Consider the following 21,334-nt stretch of genomic DNA (forward strand, 5'->3'; position numbering starts at 1 on the left):
TTTAATGTTTTTAAAATGCTTATTTTAATTTCCTGACTCTTAGCTCTTTCCCAGATAAAAAGAGGTGCCTTCTACTTCAATATACATTTGTGCTAGAACTGATAATTAAATGACAAAGCTGCAAAATGCTTTTCTTGCTGTTTTGTGTTCCAGCCAGTGYTTTTCTGTGGAACTGCTTTGTTGCACAAATCTCTGCTGATGCAGCTGCAAACACTGTTGAACCAAACACTTTGTACCCTACTTAACAAAAGTAAAAATGTATCGGTTGTAAAATAGCTGGGAATGATCCTGTGTTTAGTTTGGCGTTCAGACCTACAAAGAAAACAAACCTCTGGCTTTCTGGAAATGATGAAATAAAAATGTTTRAATTTGACCCATGTGTACTTTGAAAGCAAGCTAGACAGCCACGTGCATGGCTTCAAGTCCTTCAATGAGCCATATGTCTGATGAAGCCCACTTTCTTAYGGCTTTGTGCCTTACATGCTTGTGGTCTGCAGCTGAAACTCTTCCATAGTCAGGACACTTAAATGGTTTCTTCTTCATTCTCTCTCTCTCTTTCTTTTTTTCTTTCTAAGTGTTTGATGAGGTACTAATAGAAGCTGCAGTTTCTCTCCGGTTGAGGCACTTGGAGGATGTCTTCAGTGTGTATCTGCTTTCATTAGATTTCATGACCTCTGCCTCTGTGTCCAGCCTGACTGAAYTCAGGCGGTAAGCCTGAGAGTTGTTTCAGATTGAAGAGGAAGAGGAAAAGCACTAAAGAGACACACCCTGTTATGATGACAGAAGCTTCCTTTCCTTAGGAAATCACGCCAAAAATATGATCAAAAGGAGAAAGATCGAAAAAGGGACAGATGCAATAACACAGATTGTATCAGGTTGCTTTTCTGCCTGTCTCCAGGGAAAGGCTACTGCAACGCCCCACACGTACTGATGCCTGTGGCTGCTTTGGTGGCGGGGTGGAAGCCAGGAGCCAGTCATGGGTGGCTTTCAGTGCGTAGCATTGCTCTAGTGCAGTTGTGTGGGCTTTTGCTGGCAACCAGCCAAGACTGTTACTGGCCTAGTTGGACTCAGCTGTATCGATGATAGGAGACTGGCAGCACAGGCTTGTGCCAGAGGTCCACAGCCCGTTTTCCACATAGTAATTTGTAACGAGAAACCAGCTGAACAGCACATGCTCCAAGGATGGCGTGAGGTCTTTATTGGTTCAATTATGACTGCGATCCCAGTGGCTGAATGAAGGGAAGAGGAAGAATAGTGATCTTGCAGTGGGSATATGGGCCATAATTATGGGTTGAGGGCTGGCTTGCGCTTACCTACTGGAGATGCATGGATGAAGGAAGGTAACAACCCGGTAACTCAATSCAGTGGTGGGGTTTGAGGAGGGAAATCATGTATGGAGCTAGGTGTTCAAAGGAAAGGCAAGATGAATGACCRACTGGTTCCCCTCACCTTGAGGAGGCTGGTGTCATTAAAACTTTTTACCACTTCTACTAATATAAAAATGCTTATTTCCTAGCTGGCTTCTAAATGCCTCTTAGTGGATTAGTTTGGATTGCATCAACTAAGAGCTTGATCRTCTGCCAGCCGCTAAAGTTGGGCCAAAGCTTTGTAAATTAATGAGCTCAAGGTGATTAGTACAGGTTTTGGTGCTTTGGACTTCATGCGCCAAATTGCTTGCCATGCAAGGTGTGTAGGTCTGTATGTCTGTCACTTTTTACTTCWTATGCTGTGAAGGTTCTTGACTATCTTGGCTATCAAAATAAACCCAAATATCTAAAGCAAAGTTCCGTCTGTGATACTCATGGATGAAAATTATATTGAGGTTCCAAAAAGTAGGTTTGACGTTATAGCCAGTTCTTTGTTACAGACACGCGTATATTGCTGTGGTAGTTCTAGCTCCAATACTGGTTCAAGTCCTGTGTATTTAGAAGGCTCATACCTGACACCCATTCACTGGATGTGTTATCAGAAGTTTTAAAACCTTACAGTAACGCTTCAGGCTCACTTATGTTCCTGTTATGAATGGAAAAATATCTTTCTTGTACAAGTATGTTTGTACATGTAAGTCCTGACATGTAAGTCCTGTTGTGCAGAGCTGTGGAAAGCTGCACAGATGTTCTGYGGACCTGAGCGCTTCACGCTGAATAACTGTTGATCGATAATCAATGATGAATCAAGGCCAGGAGCCGAGCTGTTGCTGTTACCCAACAGGGCAAATTCTAGTGATGTCTTTAGAGGACTCGTTATCTGTAGAACACATTTAAATACAGTAACTTGCATTAAAACGTAGCTTTTTTGTAGACGGGAAAGGCTATCACATGTCATAAGCTCTGAGATGGCTTTGGATACTGGAAAACCGATGTGCACTGGATAGCCAAATTCACTTTGGCATTTGTTTTCAATGACATTTTGATGGTTTTGGCAGTGAAAGCTCACATTTCAGACACTCTTCCCATATCTGCTTGAGAGCTTGCCTATGGTATCTTCAGGAACAGAGACCACTTCCACAGTGAAAGCCATTTAATTGATTTTTTGTGCTATTTGGGCTGGAATACTTGGTAACTGCATTCATTGATAATTTCAGTTGTGTTTTTAAGCCTCAGTATTGCCAGTGCCTGAGTCCCTGTGGGTATGCCGGCACGCATCTCTGGTCTGTTTTTCTCTGCGATCTGTGTCTGTATTGTGCAATTCTGGTCACTTTTCTGAGATTGTTACAATCCTCCTCTTTCCATGGATGTCTGAAAATGGTTTACATTTGTTGGATATCGTAAGCTTTCTTGAGAGAGGATTACTTTCAAGGTGATTTGCCTTGAAATGATTGCATGTGCTTTCAGTAACTGTCAACAGCATCTGGCAGGGCTGGCCCACCAGYTAAGTCTTAGCAAGATCTGTCTGAGCGGCATTCGTTTGTTGGATTTTTCACATTATTCTCAAGAATTTCAAGTCAGACTTTAATATCTGCTTGTTATTTTCAAATCCTAAATACCTTCAGGTCTGTGTCAATTAACCTGGAATATCTCATAGTAGTTTCATTAAAAGTAGTTCATCATTCAGGAATGAGATGGTATGTACTGTAGTCTCCAGCAGGGAACTAAGTCCCCTTATACCTCCTGGAGATATAAACGTCTTTATTTTCATAGTCCTCAGGTATCTCATCTTGTCAGAGATTCAGGGAACATGGGGTATAACGGTGCGCACAGCTGCTTTGTGCTGCTGGGCAACTGGAAGAGCAGCTAGATGCCTTTAAAATACTCGAAAAGTGATGTGCCGTGGAGTGGCCCTGCAAGATCTGACTTGAGATCTTGAGATCTGACTGTGTAATGCAGCACTTTCTATGTCATCTGAAGTGTTTGTCAGTCCTCTGACACTTAAAATTAAGCGCTGAAGCTGGTGTACAGAGGGCATCACCTTCACCATGTCTATGGCCGTTTTCTGAAGTGAGGCTGCTGGYGGTGAGCCCAGCCCAGGCTGTGCGCGCTAAACCTCCCGAGCCCGTTCCCCCAGGGCGCTGGGCAGGGGAAGGCCTCTGCCGTGGCTGCTGGGACAGCAAAACTGGCTGGCAGTGACATTAGATTATGGTCCAAAGGGTTTCTCCTAATTCAAAGCRAATAATAATTCTTTTATCTACAACTGGGGTTGTAGTTTACATCTTCTAAGCCGATGCGATGCGTTCCAAATTTGGAAAAGGAGCAGCTAGGCAGGAATGTCTTGTAGTGGGTAGATCTGAGTTGGTGATTTGTTGCCTGCCACTGTTCYGAAGTCTATCAATGTCTGTCTGCATTGACTTAAATATAGCCATGTTATGTAATATCCCCCATTGTATTTCTGTTCTATGCATGCAGAAGCTGATAATATGATAAGATGGTAACTGTGTCTTGAATTGGACATATATATTTCTGTTAACCCCTAGGGCAGCACTGTAGAAGTGCTCTTTTGTTTCCAGTTTAGTGCAGGAAGCTCATTTTGGCTTCATTTAATATTACTGCTCACGCTGGCAGAGAGTCAGAGCTTCAGTCAGATGACAGCATAGCTCTGGCACAATAGCRTGGTTTGAAGCTTCACAGAAACCAACCCCTCCCATAATAAATCAGAAATTGAAATGTCTGTTTAATTCTGTCATAACAAAAGCTGACTATGTGTTACATTTTATTTCTTCTGCTTCTAGAAGCCAGCGTTTTCTGAACTGCTGAATGATGTAGGTACCTTAGTATAAGCAAGCTCTTAACCCACGAGGTAAAGCCAAACTGGAAAAAAAAWTTTTAAAGAGTGTAAATGCAGTTTGTGTGAAAGTGTTTATAATGCAGCTTGTGCTGGCTTGTGGCATAATCTATATTCCTTGAAGCACTTCTAGACTGCAGGTAGTGTGTCTGCGTTACTGTATACTGCGCTAGCAGGTGCAGTGACTCGGACCAAACTTGTGAATGGAGATGCAGCCTAAATCTGAAATTCGGAGCGTGTTGACAGTCTGCAAGAGGATCYGCAGCATTTATCTCTTCTGCCAGCACCATCGCCAGCTGCTAGATCCCAGAATCCCAGAATGGTTGAGGTTGGCAGGTCCCTCTGGAGATCACCTAGTCCACCCCACCCCCTGCTCAGACACGGTCACCTGGAGCGTGCTGCACRGGATTGCATCTAGGGTTTTGAACATCTCCAGAGAAGGAGACTCCACCTCCTCTCTGGGCAACCTGSTCCAGGGCTCCRTCACTCTCMCAGGGAAGAAATTCCCCCTCACRGTCAGGCAGAGCTTCCTGTGCTTCAGTTTGTGCYGTTTGTCCTGCTGCTTGGCACCGCTGAGAAGAGTCTGGCCCCATCATGACTGAAAGTTCACCTTCTCTCCTATATGTGGTACCTTGGCTTTGACCTGAGTCTGCAGATTTATTAGAGAATTTTAATCATCAAGATTGCATGTGTTTCCACTTAGACTTAAAAAAAAAAAAAATCATAAATCTATACTAGCTGATAAGAACATATGCCAGCTTAGCTTGCAAGAGTTATAGCCACTTCATTTCTGGGGTAGAACTGACTTTTCTAGTCGAAAGAATATAAAGAAGAGAGTTAATCCCCTGATTATTTTGTTTTCTCAAGTGAGTAGTTTTCATGGCTACAGTGCATGTGCAAAGTTTTCAGCTTTATAGCGGGCAGGTCTGGAAGAGACAAGCCATTTGTGGAGGGGGGAGAGCTGCTTTACTTTTCTGTTAGATTTAGCAGACGGAGGAGAAAGCATGGAAGGTTTCAGCTTTGCACAGGGATTAAATGTGAGAACAGATTTTACAAACTGGAATCATTTTTGCTCTCTTGGGGTTTTTTTCCCCCCTTTCGTTTTCCTAACATTTTTGCCTTGAGCAGACGAGTTTCTAGGTGCAGCCTGTCCTGGCAGAGCCAGCGGAGGTGCCGGGCTGTCTTGTTAACAAAGCTGGTGCAGAAAGAGCAGATACGCGATCAGACACTGAAACCGGCTTTCTAATTAATTCCCGCTGCTTCTAGTGCTGCTGTGTAACTTTGTAAGAGTCCRGAGAGATAACGTTCCCCTCGTTCTCGAGGCTTGGTTACTGTCTTATCCTGCTGCATCTTGGCAGGCCTCRATTTCTTTGGTTACCTTTTGCTCCTCTGCAGGAAGGTGTATTTTAAAAAGCACCTCTATTGTAGCTGGTTTTGCGTGCGGCAAACAAGGGACCTGATTCTGGGCAAGAGCAGGAAGATTTTGCAGACACCAGGGCCCGTGCTCGGCTGAGCGGACACCTCCGCACGCCCAGGCCGGGGCCCCGCTCCCGCGGGAAGCCGCGCGCTGCCGGAGGCTCTGCTGGCGCCGGACGCGGTGGCACGGGAGCAGCACTGCTGCCACCGCCGAGCAGTTTGAACGCGGATGAGTGAGGTGGAGGAAGCTATTTTTACTGTGCGCTTGTAGCAGTGGTGCTTGCAGCTGTGGTTGCAGTGCCGGGCGACAGCGCGGCCGCTGCGGGCCGAAGGGCAGGGAGCTGGGGCCGGGCGCTGGCCGTGCTGCGGCCCTTCCAGCGGGGCAGCTCTTGGCCCAGCCTCTGCCTGAGGGAGGACGTCTGGCCGTGCAGTGCAGGAAGGGCTTTTCAGGGCAGTTACGTGAAGTCGATAGGAAGCTTTCTACTGACTTGAAAGTCACTGCATCCAGCCCCAAAACAGCTGGTGGAGCAGTAGCTTCAGAGGTGTCTTCTCATGGGTGCCTGTATACCTTTCACACGTTTTTGGAGTTAGCAGGCTTTATAAATACCTGAAAAGAGCCAAACTCTGCCAAACCTCCAGAGAGAGGTGTTGCACACGTAAGACACTGTTGCAGGCTGTTCATATATATATATATATATGTATGTATGTATTTTAGTCTGGAACTCTTAAATCCACTGATTTTAGCTTTAGGAAGAATAATTAATTGAAATGTTATCACACAGTGAAAGAGTCATGGATAATGGAATAGTTTTCATAGGAAAAAATAGGAAAGGGGAAGGGTCAGAAATGTCGCTTCAAAACTTATTTGAAGATCCAGGATACTCACACGTATGTTCTCTGTTCGTGTAATTTTGAATTTAGAAAGCTCTGTAGAAGCCAGTGAAGGTACTTGGGAATTACAATAGTACAAACAAGGGCAGAATTTGTTAGCTTAACAATAAGAGAATTTGAGTGATGTTATTTGCTGAACAGTAGTTTAAAAAAACATCAAACAAATCTGTTGAAGCACTCCTAGGAGAGTAATCTATAATTTAAGGAAAAAAATCACAGCAAGCAAAACTTTTAAGTTCTAACGAAGCGCTGGGCTCTGTCCAGCGGTTATGCTTCGGATGTGCGACGCTTAGCGGGCAGCCACACCGCTGAGCAGGTGCAGCGCAGGAGCTCGGCCCCCGAGCGCCGTCCTTCGGCCCGTGGTCCCGGGAGCGGCCGCGGCCCCGAGCGAGCGGCGCGGGAGCCGGCGCAGGCGGCCGCGGGCCGGGAGGGCGCCGTTYAGAGCGCCAGCGCTCGCAGGAGATGGGAAATGAGGATGTAAAATTTTATGGGACATATTTTAAAAGGTGCTGAGTATTTACAGTTCTTCTGGGCTGTGCTGATGTTGCAAATGACCTGCTGCCACCCCCCTGCCTCTTCTGATTTTAGGAAGTATTATTCAGAAATACTTTCTTTTAAGATACTATTTTTAATGCAGCAGGGATAAATATGATGAGGTCTGCTCTGGGTCTAATAAGGCCTTGCTTTGCTAAATGTACAGATAGTTTCTCAAGGGTACGACATTTTTGCACTGAAAGCCATGTATAGAGCTTGTTTAGAAATTGGCAGCCGTGAGGATTAGCCCGCGGTGGATGGTGAGCCTCGCTGGCTCAGCACTGCGTTTCTTCCCGCTCCGGGACCCTACCACATTGCGTCTTCAACCCTCGTGTAGATGTGTGTGGCTTTTTGCTGTGTAAGCCTTGGGCAGGTGATCTCTGTTTTTGCAGGCAGAGAATCCAGGGTGCAAAGTCAAAGTGGTTAAACTCAAGGGTTGGAAGCTGGGACTACCCGCTGAGGTGTGCAGCACCGCTGGTGTCAGCGTGGGGACGGTCACAGCATTCGCTCTGACCTGGATGCTTGGGTCTCCCACCACCCACCGAGTGGCCCAGCTGCCAGCTTCCCACCTCTCACCACTGCTCCTCCCAGCACAACGGAGTGGTGTGGGGATGCAGGCGAGGACAGAGAAGGCACCGGGCTCGTGTCAGAGTCACTTGTAAGTGCAGTCACCTGGGCTCTAGCCCAGCTCCGAGTGTAAGTACACTCACTTTATCCAGTGACTCGTTCTTAATAAGACACACAGTCGTTGAAACCAGCAAAGATAGGTGCGCAGGTGGAGAGACAAACACTCAGCTAAGTAAAAGGTGGACTACTTGCTTTTACGCCCTTTTCCAAAATGCAGAACAGGTCTTGGTCAAAACAAGACCACCAGGTGAGAGCCATGCAGGACCCCAGAAGAGCTCAGAATGTCTGTGGACAGCATGACCTGGAATCATTGAAAGAGTAATGAGAAGTGTTTCAGTTTTGGACAGACACTGAAGGGAAAATGCAGCCTAATTCTTGATTTCAGCCTTAGCGGTGTCCTTAATTTCCAAAAAAACCTCTTCACGGAGATACAGGGTTTTCCATAAGCCCTGAGGCTTTCTGTTTGAAATGCTTCTTAAATAGTTCTGCAGCCTTGCATTTTCTTTGGGATGGAAATGCTAGATGGAAAAGACCATTCCTGGTGGCAGCTCTTGATCTTTCTTTAACTTTATAGTCTGCATAGAATGGCTCTATTCTGGGTAGCATCAAAGTTGTCAGCATTCCTGAGTCCCGTGGAAGCTGTCTGTGTTCAGAGCTTGCAGAATGGCCCCTGTGCTGGAATTTCCTTGAAGTGCTGCAGAAACTGGGACTTCTTGTCTGGATATAATAGATTTCTGTTGCACTTTCCAGTGTGGACTTTATCAGATACTCTTATTATCTATTTATAGTATTGCTTTGCTCCATAATGTATTCTCACTTCAGGGTTTTTATAGTTCTTGCCTTAATGTCTTTCTTGTGTTGTATGTTTGAGATATTAACAGTTAATGCATGTTTCACCAAATGCTTTTGAAAAAGAGAACAGAAATTCCTTCCAGCATTTTTCTATAGTTAGAACTCAACATGAAGTTAAATGCATAGATGATTTTATAGTCAGTGAATTGTGATATAACTGGATGTTAAGGAATTTAAATCAGTCAATTAATCATTTAAAATGCAGGAATGTATAGCTTTTGGTAGTTGTGGGGATGATTATAGATGTTGTAGAGTAATCTGTTTTATATGAAATATTCTTGGAGAAGCCATCATTCTCTATAAATATTGATTTCAGTGCCTGCTTGTGTTTAAGCCAGTTTAATTGTTCATGAGGTCACAATTAAATATAAAAGATAACTTAATTAGAATAATACAGTGGAAACCAATTTGAAATTCCTCTTATTAAACATATTCTAACGTATTCTTCCAGACCATTCAGATTTCTAATTTTTGGTCCATTTGCCAATTAACTTCTCTGCAGATTTTCAGTGAGTAAACATTTATACTACTTTTTTCTAGGTCAATTTAATAATTTTTCTCCTAATTTTTAATGATCTGAGCCAATTTTCAAATACCTAGTTCTTACTGGAGCTTGACATATAGTCTAGTTTTAAATTTCTTTTTTTTTCTTTTTTCTAAAATAATTGTGTGGACCACCTTTGCTGTCCTCGTTGTGCTCCTGTAGCACTGGCCACGCTGACTCCTTTGCAAAGGCTTGTTAGTGCAAAGGAGCCTGCAGCCTTTTGGAGGTGGTTTCTCGATGCTTAGAGAGGCCTTTGACTGGGAAGGAAAGAAACGTGATGAAATCAGGGTGTCCTCAAACCAACCAGGACTGGTAACTGTTGTCAGACAATACAGGTTAGTTGATGTGACTTGTGCTAGAGGGCTGGCTCAGTCCGTGGTGGCTCTGAGGAAGGAAAAACACAGGATGTGTTACCAGGTTTGCATGGGTCGAGGTTTCTCGCTCCACCAGCGCTATAGTCTTCAGTGCTCAGGAACATTTGTGTTTACAATTTGTCTCAATATAATTTGTGGATAAGGAAATTAGAAGAATGTTCTGCTTTGCAGCTCAGTGGTGGAAGAAGGGACAATTGCTGGAACCAGGCAGTATTCTGGCAGGTGTAGTTGGCAGGTGATTTTTACCACGTATTCGGCAAAATTGCCGCAGCGTTATGGAATTGCCCAATTGTAAGTGTGTATATTAAAGAAACTGGAGTGAGTTTAAAAGTTGAGGTGCTGCATTTTGGACTTCGGGAGCCTTTCAGATGATTTGAAATACCAGTTTCAACGAATACAGCCTTCTGGGAAGTAGCACTTCTTCTGGTAGTATGAGTCCCATTGCCTAATGCTGATATAGGCTTGGTGCTTAAGTCTGAAAACAAAACTGTACAGAATTTCAGTTCAAATGTTTAAAGAAAATGATTTTCTTTAGTGTTAAATATTCTTCGGTATTGATTGTGGTGATAAATATAGCAGTGCTGAGGCTATGCTTCTGGCGGGTCTTTCCTAGAAGCCCATTTTCTCTCTAGGCCGGAGGAAARGGATATCCTGTCACAGTCGCTTTTCTTACAGGTATGTGCTTCTTGTCAGCACAGGAAGTAGTTGTCAAGAAAGGTCAGCTTTAAGAGAAATTCGTAGATGCAAAGCAATCTATTTTTCAAGACAGATGAAGGTTTCACTGATTAAACATTTATTCTTCAACAAATTGAAGGCACATGGGACTGATGGTGGAGACTGTGTCTAAAGAAAACCAGTAAATCATGGTATTTCAGCAGTGAAAATGGCAGCTGTGACATAAGGAAAGCTGTATCTCCCGACTTGTGTAATGCCTGATGTCTAGTATGTGAAAATTAAGCAAATGGTTAAATCAAGGAGGCAGAGTACATTTTGAAAAATACTTCTGCTTTTAGGGTATTCTTCAGGTGAGTGTTTAAGGCAGATGAGTTGCAGCACAATTTTGATGTAAATTCTTCTCCTGCATTGAAGATAATGTCTGTTAATTGGCAGACATTTGCACTACTGATGATATGCCATAAATGCCCCATAACTTGGGAAACTGGACTTTGTAATGGTAAGAAGCAGCATTGCTCTAGCAAAAGGCAGTGCAGAGGAAGAGAGAAAATGGAGCAGCAGAGAAGTCTGCAGTGAAGCTGGTTCCTGGGGAGATGGGAAAGTTGTACGGACCAAAGATCAAGCAGGAGGAGGTCTGGTTTTGGGATCACGGAAGGGTGGAATGTGTTGACAAAGGCGCTAGGGCAAATATTTGAGAAATGAGGGTATGGGGCTGCCTGTGACTGCAGGAGTATGATAGCAGGCAATCGACAGAAGGCAAAGTGGTGACAGGATGCCAAAACAGAGCTGCCTGACCATGGTGCACAGCAACATGCCTGAGCTGCACTTATTGGAGGCACCAGCTCAGTACAAGAACGAAGGGTAAATGATTCCTACCTTGCAGAGGTGTTCCAGGAGGAAAGGAGAAATTATCTTTTGAGATTTAACCTTAGCTAATGCAAGCTAGGCAATATGTTTTTATCTGTGAACTTGTAATTGGTAAAGTTGCCAAACAATACATACTGACCCAGTAACCAGCTGCAGAATGATCTATTTGGCCCATGCTTGGATTTATCCCAGCTAACCAGATCAATCGAAACCCATACCTGTTTGAACAGGTGCGTGTTTGTATGTGAGCAAGGCCAGGGAGGCAGAAATGGATCCAAACAGCTACTTCATTTACTTACAGGGCGAAGTGAAAAGAGACAGTAAAATAGTTCAATGAAAATATGATTCCTAACATATTTAATCAACAAAAGGGGCTATTTTTGCAGAGAAATGGGTTATTTTAACTGGGACTACCTTCCCATCAAAAAAAAAAAAAAAAAAAAATCATTCCCACTTACTTTGCCTGCTCAAGAATACCCTTCCGGCCTCGGCTTCCACACCCATGAGGAGGTACGTGCTTCGTACTTGAAATGCTCTGCTCACCCGCACCTACCCCGGTTCCCCTGCTCTCGGTCACAGCTGCCGGGCTGCCTGCTTGGGGTGCCATTCCCCTCCTTTTTCATACTTGTTTCTGAGTCCCATCCTACCATCTCCCCCAGCACCACGTGGTATTTCTCTTTTTTTCCGTGCAGTGGAACAGCTTCAGAGAGAGGAGTTCTCTGCTCTCACCGTGCCCTGTCTCTGTTTGGAAAATAGACTGGTTTGGGAAGGTGCAACTGTATCCACCCAGGCAGAGGAGGAAGTTGAGTCTGGTTTCTCTCCATCCTGGATAACCGGATCTTTTTGTGCAGGTAGAGTGGGGCAGCTCCCACCATGCTGTCCTCGCTGGGTCATGTTCCTTCTCTCTGCTGATGCTGGGCATCTCCCAGCCCAGCAGCCTGGCTCTGAGGCGCTTGCTTTAGTGTGCTTCACTCTCCTGGTTCGTTTGCTCTGTTTCTGTTACTAGAACCAGGATCTACATGTAGTGGTGGGCACTGGGTGGATGATGGAGTGGTGTTGACCTGCCTTTCAGGATCTAGCCAAAGGGGTCTTTGAGGAAAGCCTGCAGTGGTCTTCCTGCTCTCTGTTCCCTCTACATTTTTTGAGGGTAGCTTTTTTCATGTATTCTTTTTTTTTTTTTTTTAGGAGACACAATGAACACTGAAATAGAATTTTGTTATTTTGGGAAGATATCAACTAGCAAGATTGTAGTTTCTGGGAGATTCACTATTTATATTCTTGCACAATATTATTATCTGAAACTAGTAGTGAATTAACACACTGAATAATAGGGAAATGCACTAGCTAATTATTTCTGGCGTATTAAGGTAATAGCTGTACGTAATGGCAGAAGAAGGGATGTTTTTCAATCGAATAGTTCTGCTTTTCTGAGAAATCCGGGAGGATCAGAATCTGTCTTTGTGTTTACAGTGGTTCTAGTGCAACAGTGTATACCTTTGTGCAGTGTCTTGGTTTACTATTTTTTTTAAAGAAATACTAATATATATACATTAAATTTATGACATATTTGCAGATAATTAGCATAGGAATGTTTTTTTTCCTTCAGTGATATCACATTTCAAAGTATTTTTGATGAAAATGTTGCATTATGCCTGTATCCTTACTTATGATATTCGTACATCACAGTAAAATAGAATAATGGTTTATAGATTAGTTATAAGTGAAATGTAGTGGGGGTTCAGAATTTGTATAAAAATGCAAAACCAAATGTAAAAGGAAGCTGGTGCAATGCAGAATGAATTAGTTTTCTCTCTACCAAATTGAACGCTGAACAATAAAGTGATTCAGATCACTGTAGCTTCAGGAAGATGAATTATAACTGGGATTAATTTGGCTATTCAAGTTGTTTTATGAATAGTAAACACCCAAGCTAAACAGATTGTACAGAATGTATTTAATACATGATTACTCTATTAAGAGCGTTTATCCTCCCTCCGTCTAAATATCTGGCAGCAGAGCGTCTGCTGCCTTGGATGATTCCAGGGATTGCTTAAACTACGTTTGAGCAGCAGGTCTGCTGCTGATGGCTGAAGAACAAGGAAACAAATCACAGCCAAGTTCCGCAAACAGCTCGTCGTCGGGTTTGGCCTCGCAAGTGGAGCGGGGAGAAGCCGGGCGTTCCCATGGGACGGCAGGAGGGGGGCTCGTGTCCCTGCACGCTGTGCTTCCTTGCCTCCGTCTGGGTCTCCGCCGTGGGGCAGAGCCAGCGAGCTCTTCAGGGCACGCCAGGATTTGCTCTGGCAAACGCGGTTCGACTCAGGCTGCGGGGTGAGTGTTTCGTCCTTCTGAAAATTGTACTGGTGTTAGCAAGGGAAGAAGGCTGCTGCAGAAGAGTTTGGGGCAATAGGGGTGGAGAACCTTCAGGAGGGAGGCAAGCAGATATTGCCGCTAGCTTTGCGGGTGGTCTGTATGCGGCCACGTACCATGAAGAGTGGTTGGGTCTCTAGCCCAGAGGAACATCAGCTGAAACGCACTGGTGGGGTATGAGCTTGAAGTGCGCGCAGGAGTGGTGGCTAAACTGAAGGTAACACTTCATGGCTTCCCATCACGATGGAGATGATAGTTTTCTTTCAATTGCCCCTTTTTGCCAACAAATTAGAGAAATGAAGGGATTAAATTGCTTTTTGTAGGAAGGCAGATGTCGGATAACTAATTGGCCATTGAATTCAAATAACCCTTGCAATTCTTTGGAAGCAGAGGAGTTGTTGTTTGTTTTGGGCTGTGTTGAGTTTTGTTTTTTCCAGAAAAGCTATTGAAGATCTAAATGAATTAAGGATGCTAAATAATAGAGTTTGTTTACTCCATGGGTGAACTGGCCAATTGGAAGTGCATTAATTGGTCGATTCTAATTTGGGTATCTTTTACTTAACTTTAATGATATGTAGCTTTTGTAATGTTTAAACCAAATAAAATGCACATTTAATCTGAGGGATGGCAGTTGAACAACTTTGTGTAAAGCTTTATGAGAAAGGTATTTGAATTTCAATAGCACATGATAGAAAATATGAATTAATTTTGCCTTTTTAATCAGAATAAAAAACCAAAGTTTGACTATGGAAATTACTGCAAAGGGAGATTTCCTATGAGATCTTTTAAAGTTCTTGTGGAACAAAAAAAGGCAGTGCTAATAATAAAGCACTGCAAGAAAAATATCTTATTTGTTTAGATGCACAAACCAGATTTCTGATGCCACTTCTGACTTGTTGTCTAGACATGGATGAACCCAAATGGGAGCTGATTTTTTCTGCCATGAGAAAAAAGAGAATGAAATACTTATTCTAGAAAACTGTTGTGCAAGGCTCAGCTCACTGTTTATATAACTTCATGTAGGTGCTTCAGGTGTAGAGCTGGACACGTATTCGGTCTCCTTGCAATCGCCTTAAGAGTTATCTGCGTATATCCGTGTGTCATCTGCTCCCCTCCGGGTCAGGTGTCCTCCTTGGGAATCAGGAGGAGCAGTCCTGGCCTCCAAATGCATGTCCCCTCACGCTGTGTCTTGCCTGTGGTTTTGGGGTTTTGTGCCAAGGGAATTCTCCTGTAGGTTGTGAAGTAAAAAAAAAAAAAAAAAAAAAAAGGCATGAACTCTGCGTGAACTGCCAGAGCAGCAGAACATTTCTATAGACTAATCTATATGCTGGTCCCGAGTTGGAACAATACCACCTGGTGTTCATTAACTACTACAAAAATATGTTAAATTGTTTTGGAAAAACACATGGCAGTATAGCATGAATGGGCAAAGCAAGCGAGTTCATTAATATCTCTCCTGTCTCAAGGACTATTAATGGCCTAATCCTATTTACATTAAATTCGGTGACAAAGCTCTCATTTGTCCTCAGTGGGGCAAGGCTCAAATTCAATATTAGTTAATATAATAAAATCTCATTTTCAAAATATCATAATTTCAGAGCTTATCTCTTTTATAACCTCACTTTGGGTTGATACAGAGCATTTGGTGATTTACTGTTTAATCTAGCATGTCAAATGTGTGAGGTGATGTACAATAAGAACTGTCACAAATAGCTCTGACGGTGAAGGCATGAGCAGACTGAAGACACAATGATGTAGATTGATGTATGGTTTTATTAAAGCACAGTTTGTTACATTATCGACAAGCATTTTGGCGCACTCCTTAACAGTAACGTCTTTGGCTTTGTTTAATACTGCACGAATGCCTGTGTTCTCCGCATGTTTTGGCAGCAGAAGAGGGTTGTTATTGTCAAGGATGTTGATTTAAAAAAAAAAAAAAAAAAAGATTTTGAACTAATCCTTGCAGGAGGGTAGAAGAAAACCTAAAACACTAATTTAAAACACTATTTTTGATTTAAAGCTATCCTTTTTACCAACTGGATTTTGAGATGTTGCTGAGATATTTTTTTCATTCTGCCAGAGCATGCTTGGTTAATTGGGTAGAATTCATTTTTGTAATCAGAAGGTTTTGGCTGTCTGTGTTGGTCTCTTCACCAATTATTCTCTGCAACAATCTCCTTTCCCAGCCAGAGCCATAATCCTGCCTGTTCCAAAATGCCATGTTTGTTTGAGACACGTTTTCCACAAAATTGTACTAACCGGCTTGTTGCAATTTTTTACAGCTTGAAGTTTTTGTTGATGTAGAATGATGAGTTTATCCAGGAGTGACCTTAAGGTAAACAGTCATATGTTTGATCCTTTAAAAACAATGAATTTCTGCTGATGATCTTTCTGGTCTATAGACTGTCCCCATTTTCTAGTCTTAATAAAAATGTAAACTTAATAGGTCAGAAGGGTAGGATAATTCTTTTAAAACTGTTGGATAGATGCTAGCCTGGCTTGTAGACTGGAAAACTATTTTAGGGAAGAGTTGCATGTCTTGCTTGGTTACAAATAAAATAGAGTGTTTGCCAGCTGTGCTGTGCTAAGAACGGGATACTCTCTCCTACTTTGTTTTGTTCCTCCTTTAAAATTTTATGACCTGCATTTTGCAGAGCTGCGAGAGGCTTAGGAGTTTTATTGTTTCTTACATGTCTTATTAGACATATGCTTCTTAAACTGCATTAACATATTAAACTCTATTAGCCATTGTTATTTCACTCATCTCTTTGGCATCTCTTACCCTTTGGCAAGGGTTTTAGTGGGTAGCACGGTGTGGCTTGCATTCCCCTTTCCCTGTCCAAAGCATTCGGGCAGAGCTGTTGCTGATGCTTCCCCAGATCCTGGCTGGACCGTTCCTGCTTCTGGGGACAAAATGCAGCCAGCGTGACCCCAACTGCTGTTGCTATATAGACCCTCACAGAAATGTAGTTTTTTCCATGGGCTGAGGATCTTGTCTTGATTTTTCCCTTGAACAACCATAGCACCCTGTCTGCTGCCACTGTTTTGGGGTAGAGCCACCAACCCTGTGCTTCGTGGGCTTTGCAGGAAACTTAGGAATTCACATGGAGCCTTCCAGCTGCCCCAGGCATTTTTCTACACCGCTTTCGCAAGGAGCGTAAAGGGGCCACAAGCAACGCGTGGTCCACACAAATAGCATCCCTGCCTTGGAGACAGGAGCCCTTGCAATTGCCCCGGTGAACCTGAACATTTATTTAAGAAAGAATTTATTTTCCCCTCACCCCGCTTTGCAACTAGAAGGAGGCCCAGGTGCTGGAACTGGCAGGACTTTTTTGCTTCTTATTAGGCAGGAAAATCCCAGGATTTCTATGCTCGTGCATGGTTTCCTGATCCTCCGCCTGCGCGGAGCGGGGCTCCCTGCGGGCCCCCTGCGCCCTGAGGTCRGCCCGCGCGCCGTGGGATGCGGAGGGGCGAGCGCCCGGGTGCTGCAGCCRCCCGCCGTAGCCCCGGCGCAGCTCGGCCGGCCCAGGCTCCACCGCTCTCAGACTCCCCTTGAACTGAATCCTGCCCCGCTATGTGGCCCGTTGAGTTTTGGGCTCGCCGCCCCGGCTGCCACTTTGCATGCCGCTCAAAAGCATGGAATATAGGTCTCGAGGTGATTTATCAGATCGTCCATGTCCGTCTTTCTGCTAATTCAGAATTGCTCATAGTCACAGGCATGAATGCTATGTCTAATTTAAAAACTAGCCAGGGCCCTGTGCCACCGCTCCCCAGTTTATTAGACTTGCAGTGTGTTACAGGCAGTGGAGTGAAATAGGAATGAATTATGTCTAACCTGGAATTTTAATTTAACTTTTTTTTTCTGTCCTTTGTGCCATTTCCCATACCAACGTGAAGTATCTGAAATGTGCAAGTGATAATGAAATATACCTTTTTCAGCTTTCTTCTCTGATTCTCTAAAGCCGATTTATCATCTGGAGGTTTATGTYTATAAAAGCTATTTTATTAAAACTCATTAAAACAACTGGGCCTAGATCAGGTACCAGTCCTAAGAAAAAAATTAGACTTCGAGGAGTCATACTGGAAATGGAAGTAATGCTTGATGTGGGACTTCTAATAAAAATAATCTTGAAAAAGCATCTTGTTAAAGATTAAGTTGTATCAGAGAAAAGACCGTGTGAGAGGGGAACATATTGTAACCCCCCTTCACTTCCCCAAGTCCTAGGCTTTTAGCTCAATGAACTGCAGGCTTTGTAATTAGCAGCAGGGAGATTAGATCGTCCACATTTATGAGAGTAATTTGTACGCTGATTGTGTTTGATTGTTTAGTTGCTCTGGCTTACTGTAATTGGGGGGTGGTAGCGAGCCCCTTCGCGACGGCTCCTGCCGGTTCTTTAGATAAAAATTGCATGCGCTTCACTACACCGCACGCTGCCGGGAGGCTAACGTGCTGCTAGCAGTTCCCAGGGCTGCACACCAAAGGAAGTTCTCTAAAAGGCAGGTAGGAAGGGGCTACATCTGAAGGGAATTCAAATGAGTTCTAGTTTCCATTCAAAACCTTTCTGCCACGTGTGCGCAAGAAACGAAAGGACAAGAAAAAGCAGAAAAGACAGAGGAAAAAATTCAGCAGGATACGGTGGAGGGAAAAGGGGGAACAAAAGTAAGATTATTTTTTTTTYCTCAAGATGGTTCAAACCTGCAAAAGGTATCTGCTAATAAGCTGGTGATGTGACAAAGGAATCGAGGAGAAGAAAGCGTRATGGTCTCCGTCTTGGTTTTTGTCTGTTTTTAAAGGCATGGTGGCTGTAGCTTGGCTGTCCCTAACAGAGGAGCATTGTGGAAAGCCGCACAAGGTCGCGTGCGGTGGTGCCTGGCACCAGGCGTCGCGTGGCTGCGCTCTGCCGAGGCGGCATGCCCACCCTTCTAGGGATGACAAATAAAATAAGGATCCAAGGCTGCGAAGCCACGCGCATTGGCTTCCTCAGAGAGCCTTGAATCCAAAGAGATTAAAAAAAAAAGTTTGTGAAATGATGGAAAGGTGGATAAAGGCACTAGAGAGAGCAGAGCCTTGTCCTGTGCCGTGGGAAAATTACAAACCGAACTGGCAAGACTGGGGACCGTCTCCTGGATTGCTGTGCAGGATGCTGCTGGTCGCACCACYGGTGCTGATGTTTCCCTCCAGCTGAAGGTTTCCTTTATAATCAAATGTTAACATGCAGTGTCAGAAGGGAAATCTTCCATTGCAGTTCAGATTTGTCTTTGGACGGTGGTAACGCTACAGATACAAGTTTGAGGTTTTGTTTTTGAAGCTGTAGAAAGATGCAAATGAACACGTATTTTGTAGTTTCAGTAGTGGAAACTTCTATCCGTAGTTTTTGTGGGGACTATAAGAAGGGCAGGAGGAAGTATAAGGAATGGTGAACTAATTCTTGTAACTGCTGAGAAGGTCACGTTGCCAGTGTGCATAAGAAGTACTGTTCTGTAAACTTTGCATCCTGGAACAGGACATCGAGTATTGTTAAACTGGTGGTGGCTCCTCTGACTTCATTTGTCACTTGGGAATAATCATCAGAAAATAGCCTAGATGGCTGCAGCTGGTTATTCCTGGTGTAATCTGCAAGAGTAAATTACACGTAGTGTGGCTGCTACAGTTACTCACAGACATTGCTGGTTTGACATGCTATGCTTGATATGTCAAGGCTGATACATGCTGATACTGAGGGAGGTTTTATTTGCTTTTGCCTTTTTATTTATCTGAAAGGAGAAATGTTGCTTTATGGCATTGTGAGATGAAGGATCTTCCAAGTGGAAAGATATGAGAAAATGTRCTCAAGATGAAGGGAGGTAGTAAGCCATAAAAATTGGAGATGGGGCCTGGACCGTGAGAAAAAGGTATAGGAGGAAACTGGAGTTGGGATGTAGGCAGAAGTATAGCATAATCATCTYGTATAGCATAGAAGTATAGCATAAATGTGTTGTGAAATGGGGCAGCCTCCATCTGCGCCTGACCTCCAAAGAGCAGAGCAACGTTTTAGTTCCTGCAGGACAGAGGCACTGAACACTACAGTGCGTGCAGGACTTGTATGTGGAAAGAAGGACCACAGAGATGTCTGTAAACCAGGAATTCCTTCATAGCTTGCTTTAGCTGAGTGTTTATACGGGGAGACTTGAAGTCTGACGTTTTTTTCTTCAATTTAGAAGAAAAAGCTGCAGAGGTCAATCAGCAAAAATGGGGACAGCACTGCCCTTCAGCTGGCAGTAGCCCAGTGCCTGAATCGCTCACAGCATCTAGGCGGAGGCCAGCGAGGAGATACCTCCTGAGCCTGGGAGAGGGCCAGGAGGGCCACGAGCAAGGGCTAGGTCACAGGCCTCACAAATAATCTTTGTCTCTGACAACTTGTCTTCCGGAGAGCCAAACGTTTGATTTTGGCGCTGCCTTTGCTTGAGAACTTCCCGGTCCTCTGTCGTCCGAGGACTTTGACATGCCATTGTCTCCGCAGCAGGTGACAACCACRGCGACATGTCGCCACCCTAACGAGATCTGACAAATGAGCAATTGTCCTGCTGCTCCGTGAATCTAATGGTTCGTTTCCATCGTGCAGTGTCAGGGCAAAGGGCAGGAAGAAGTAATCCTCCTCTGCAACGCGAATGGAGATGCCTTTCCATCTGAAAGGTGCTGCTGAAGCTGGAAAGATTGAGTTAACTAGGATTTCTGTGTCAGTGCCCAAGACCTTTTATAAACAGACTGTATGATCTAAATACCATGTGACTATTTCCCCTAACCGCGATCCAGGGCCCAATTCAGATTAGTCCATGCCATTTTCTATTACTTTGGTGCGTGCATGCTGTTATGCACGAGAGGCAACTAAAATTTAGAAAGGAACGGAGTTAATTCAGAAGGAAAAATATGTCGCCACACTCTGAAAAGTAGCTCTGTTCTGCAAATACTGGTTTAGTAATATAATGGCCGTTACACCACCAATACCTGTTTGAAAAATATGTTTGTATAACATATGGCTGTTTTGGCTGAAAACCGTAAACTAAGATGGTCTTGCTTGAGAAATAAAGTCTTCAGAGCCTTAATGAAGCTTTTTAGGGCTTACGTGGCTTATGAAGAGAAGCCTYCTTTCTAGAAAAAAGAACATTTTGAGAGGAAGAAGTGTAGTTGAAGCTTTTTTCTGTCAAAASTCTGTAGCTTATAAGTAAAAGACAGTTACATCCGTGATGATTCTTACACCTTTCCTTTAAACACAAAAAGTGATTGCATTTTCTTTTTGTGTGTTTGCATAAAAACAGAGAGAATGAGTGAATTGAACAGTAATTACTGAATAGGCTTGATTTTATTGAAAATAGTTGTTGATATTTCCCTGGCTGTAATTTGAACGTTACCTTAAGTAGCAACAAATATTTTCGCAGTTGGAAGGAGTTCATTTGTACACRCRTATGTGAAAGGCAGAACTTGTGCCWGTGTGCACACCCGTGTGCGCGTGTTCAGAGTATTTGTAAAACACGGTGTATGCAGATTTCTGACAAAAGCTACTTTCTGTGCACTTTRTTAGACTGTGCTGGATGTGAAGAGCTGCTTTCTTTAGGGGTGTGGGGGTCTGATCTTGTTGTACAGCAACTCTCTTGCTGCTGAGACCGCGGGAACCGACAGAGTTTCAGCTGTAGCTCACTGATTTCTTGAAATGATCAATGAGGTTTGTAAAATCTGCCTTGTTCTGCTTGGGGCAAAACCCCTCCAGATCCCAAACAAAACAAAAGCCATAATCTTTGTTATCCCACCAGCATGACTCCGGAGCGATTTCCCCGTGCGGACGCGCGGCTGCCGCGGAGCGTCTCTGCCCGAGGAGCACGGAGACGGGCTGGAGGCCCGGGCAGGAGGGCGCACGCTCGCCGAAGGGCTCTAACCGCGTCCCGCTTCGCGGTGCTGGGGTGCGCGCGCGGCTCCCGCTCCGAGCGCCCGCCC

The 21,334-nt window shown here is 44.0% G+C and overlaps 1 protein-coding gene across 4 annotated transcripts in view; it reads left to right on the forward strand.

The window, feature by feature from the left end:
• Nucleotides 1-21,334, forward strand: part of LYPD6 (LY6/PLAUR domain containing 6) — a 42,911-nt gene that overhangs the window by 6,753 nt on the left and 14,824 nt on the right. The window contains exon 1 of one of the 4 annotated variants that reach the window (XM_085308738.1): nt 13,292-13,326. The exons of 2 other annotated variants lie outside the window; for them this stretch is intronic. The gene's annotated coding sequence lies outside the window, so the exon portion shown is untranslated. Of the gene's footprint in view, nt 1-13,291; nt 13,327-15,469; nt 15,701-21,334 lie in introns of those variants that run through there. One more of the 4 variants, XM_085308732.1, reaches the window with a different exon arrangement.

The sequence above is a fragment of the Rhea americana genome, unplaced genomic scaffold, assembly GCF_003343005.1.
Source record: "Rhea americana isolate MKP2758 unplaced genomic scaffold, rheAme1 scaffold_105, whole genome shotgun sequence".
NCBI classification, from domain to species: Eukaryota; Metazoa; Chordata; class Aves; order Rheiformes; family Rheidae; genus Rhea; species Rhea americana.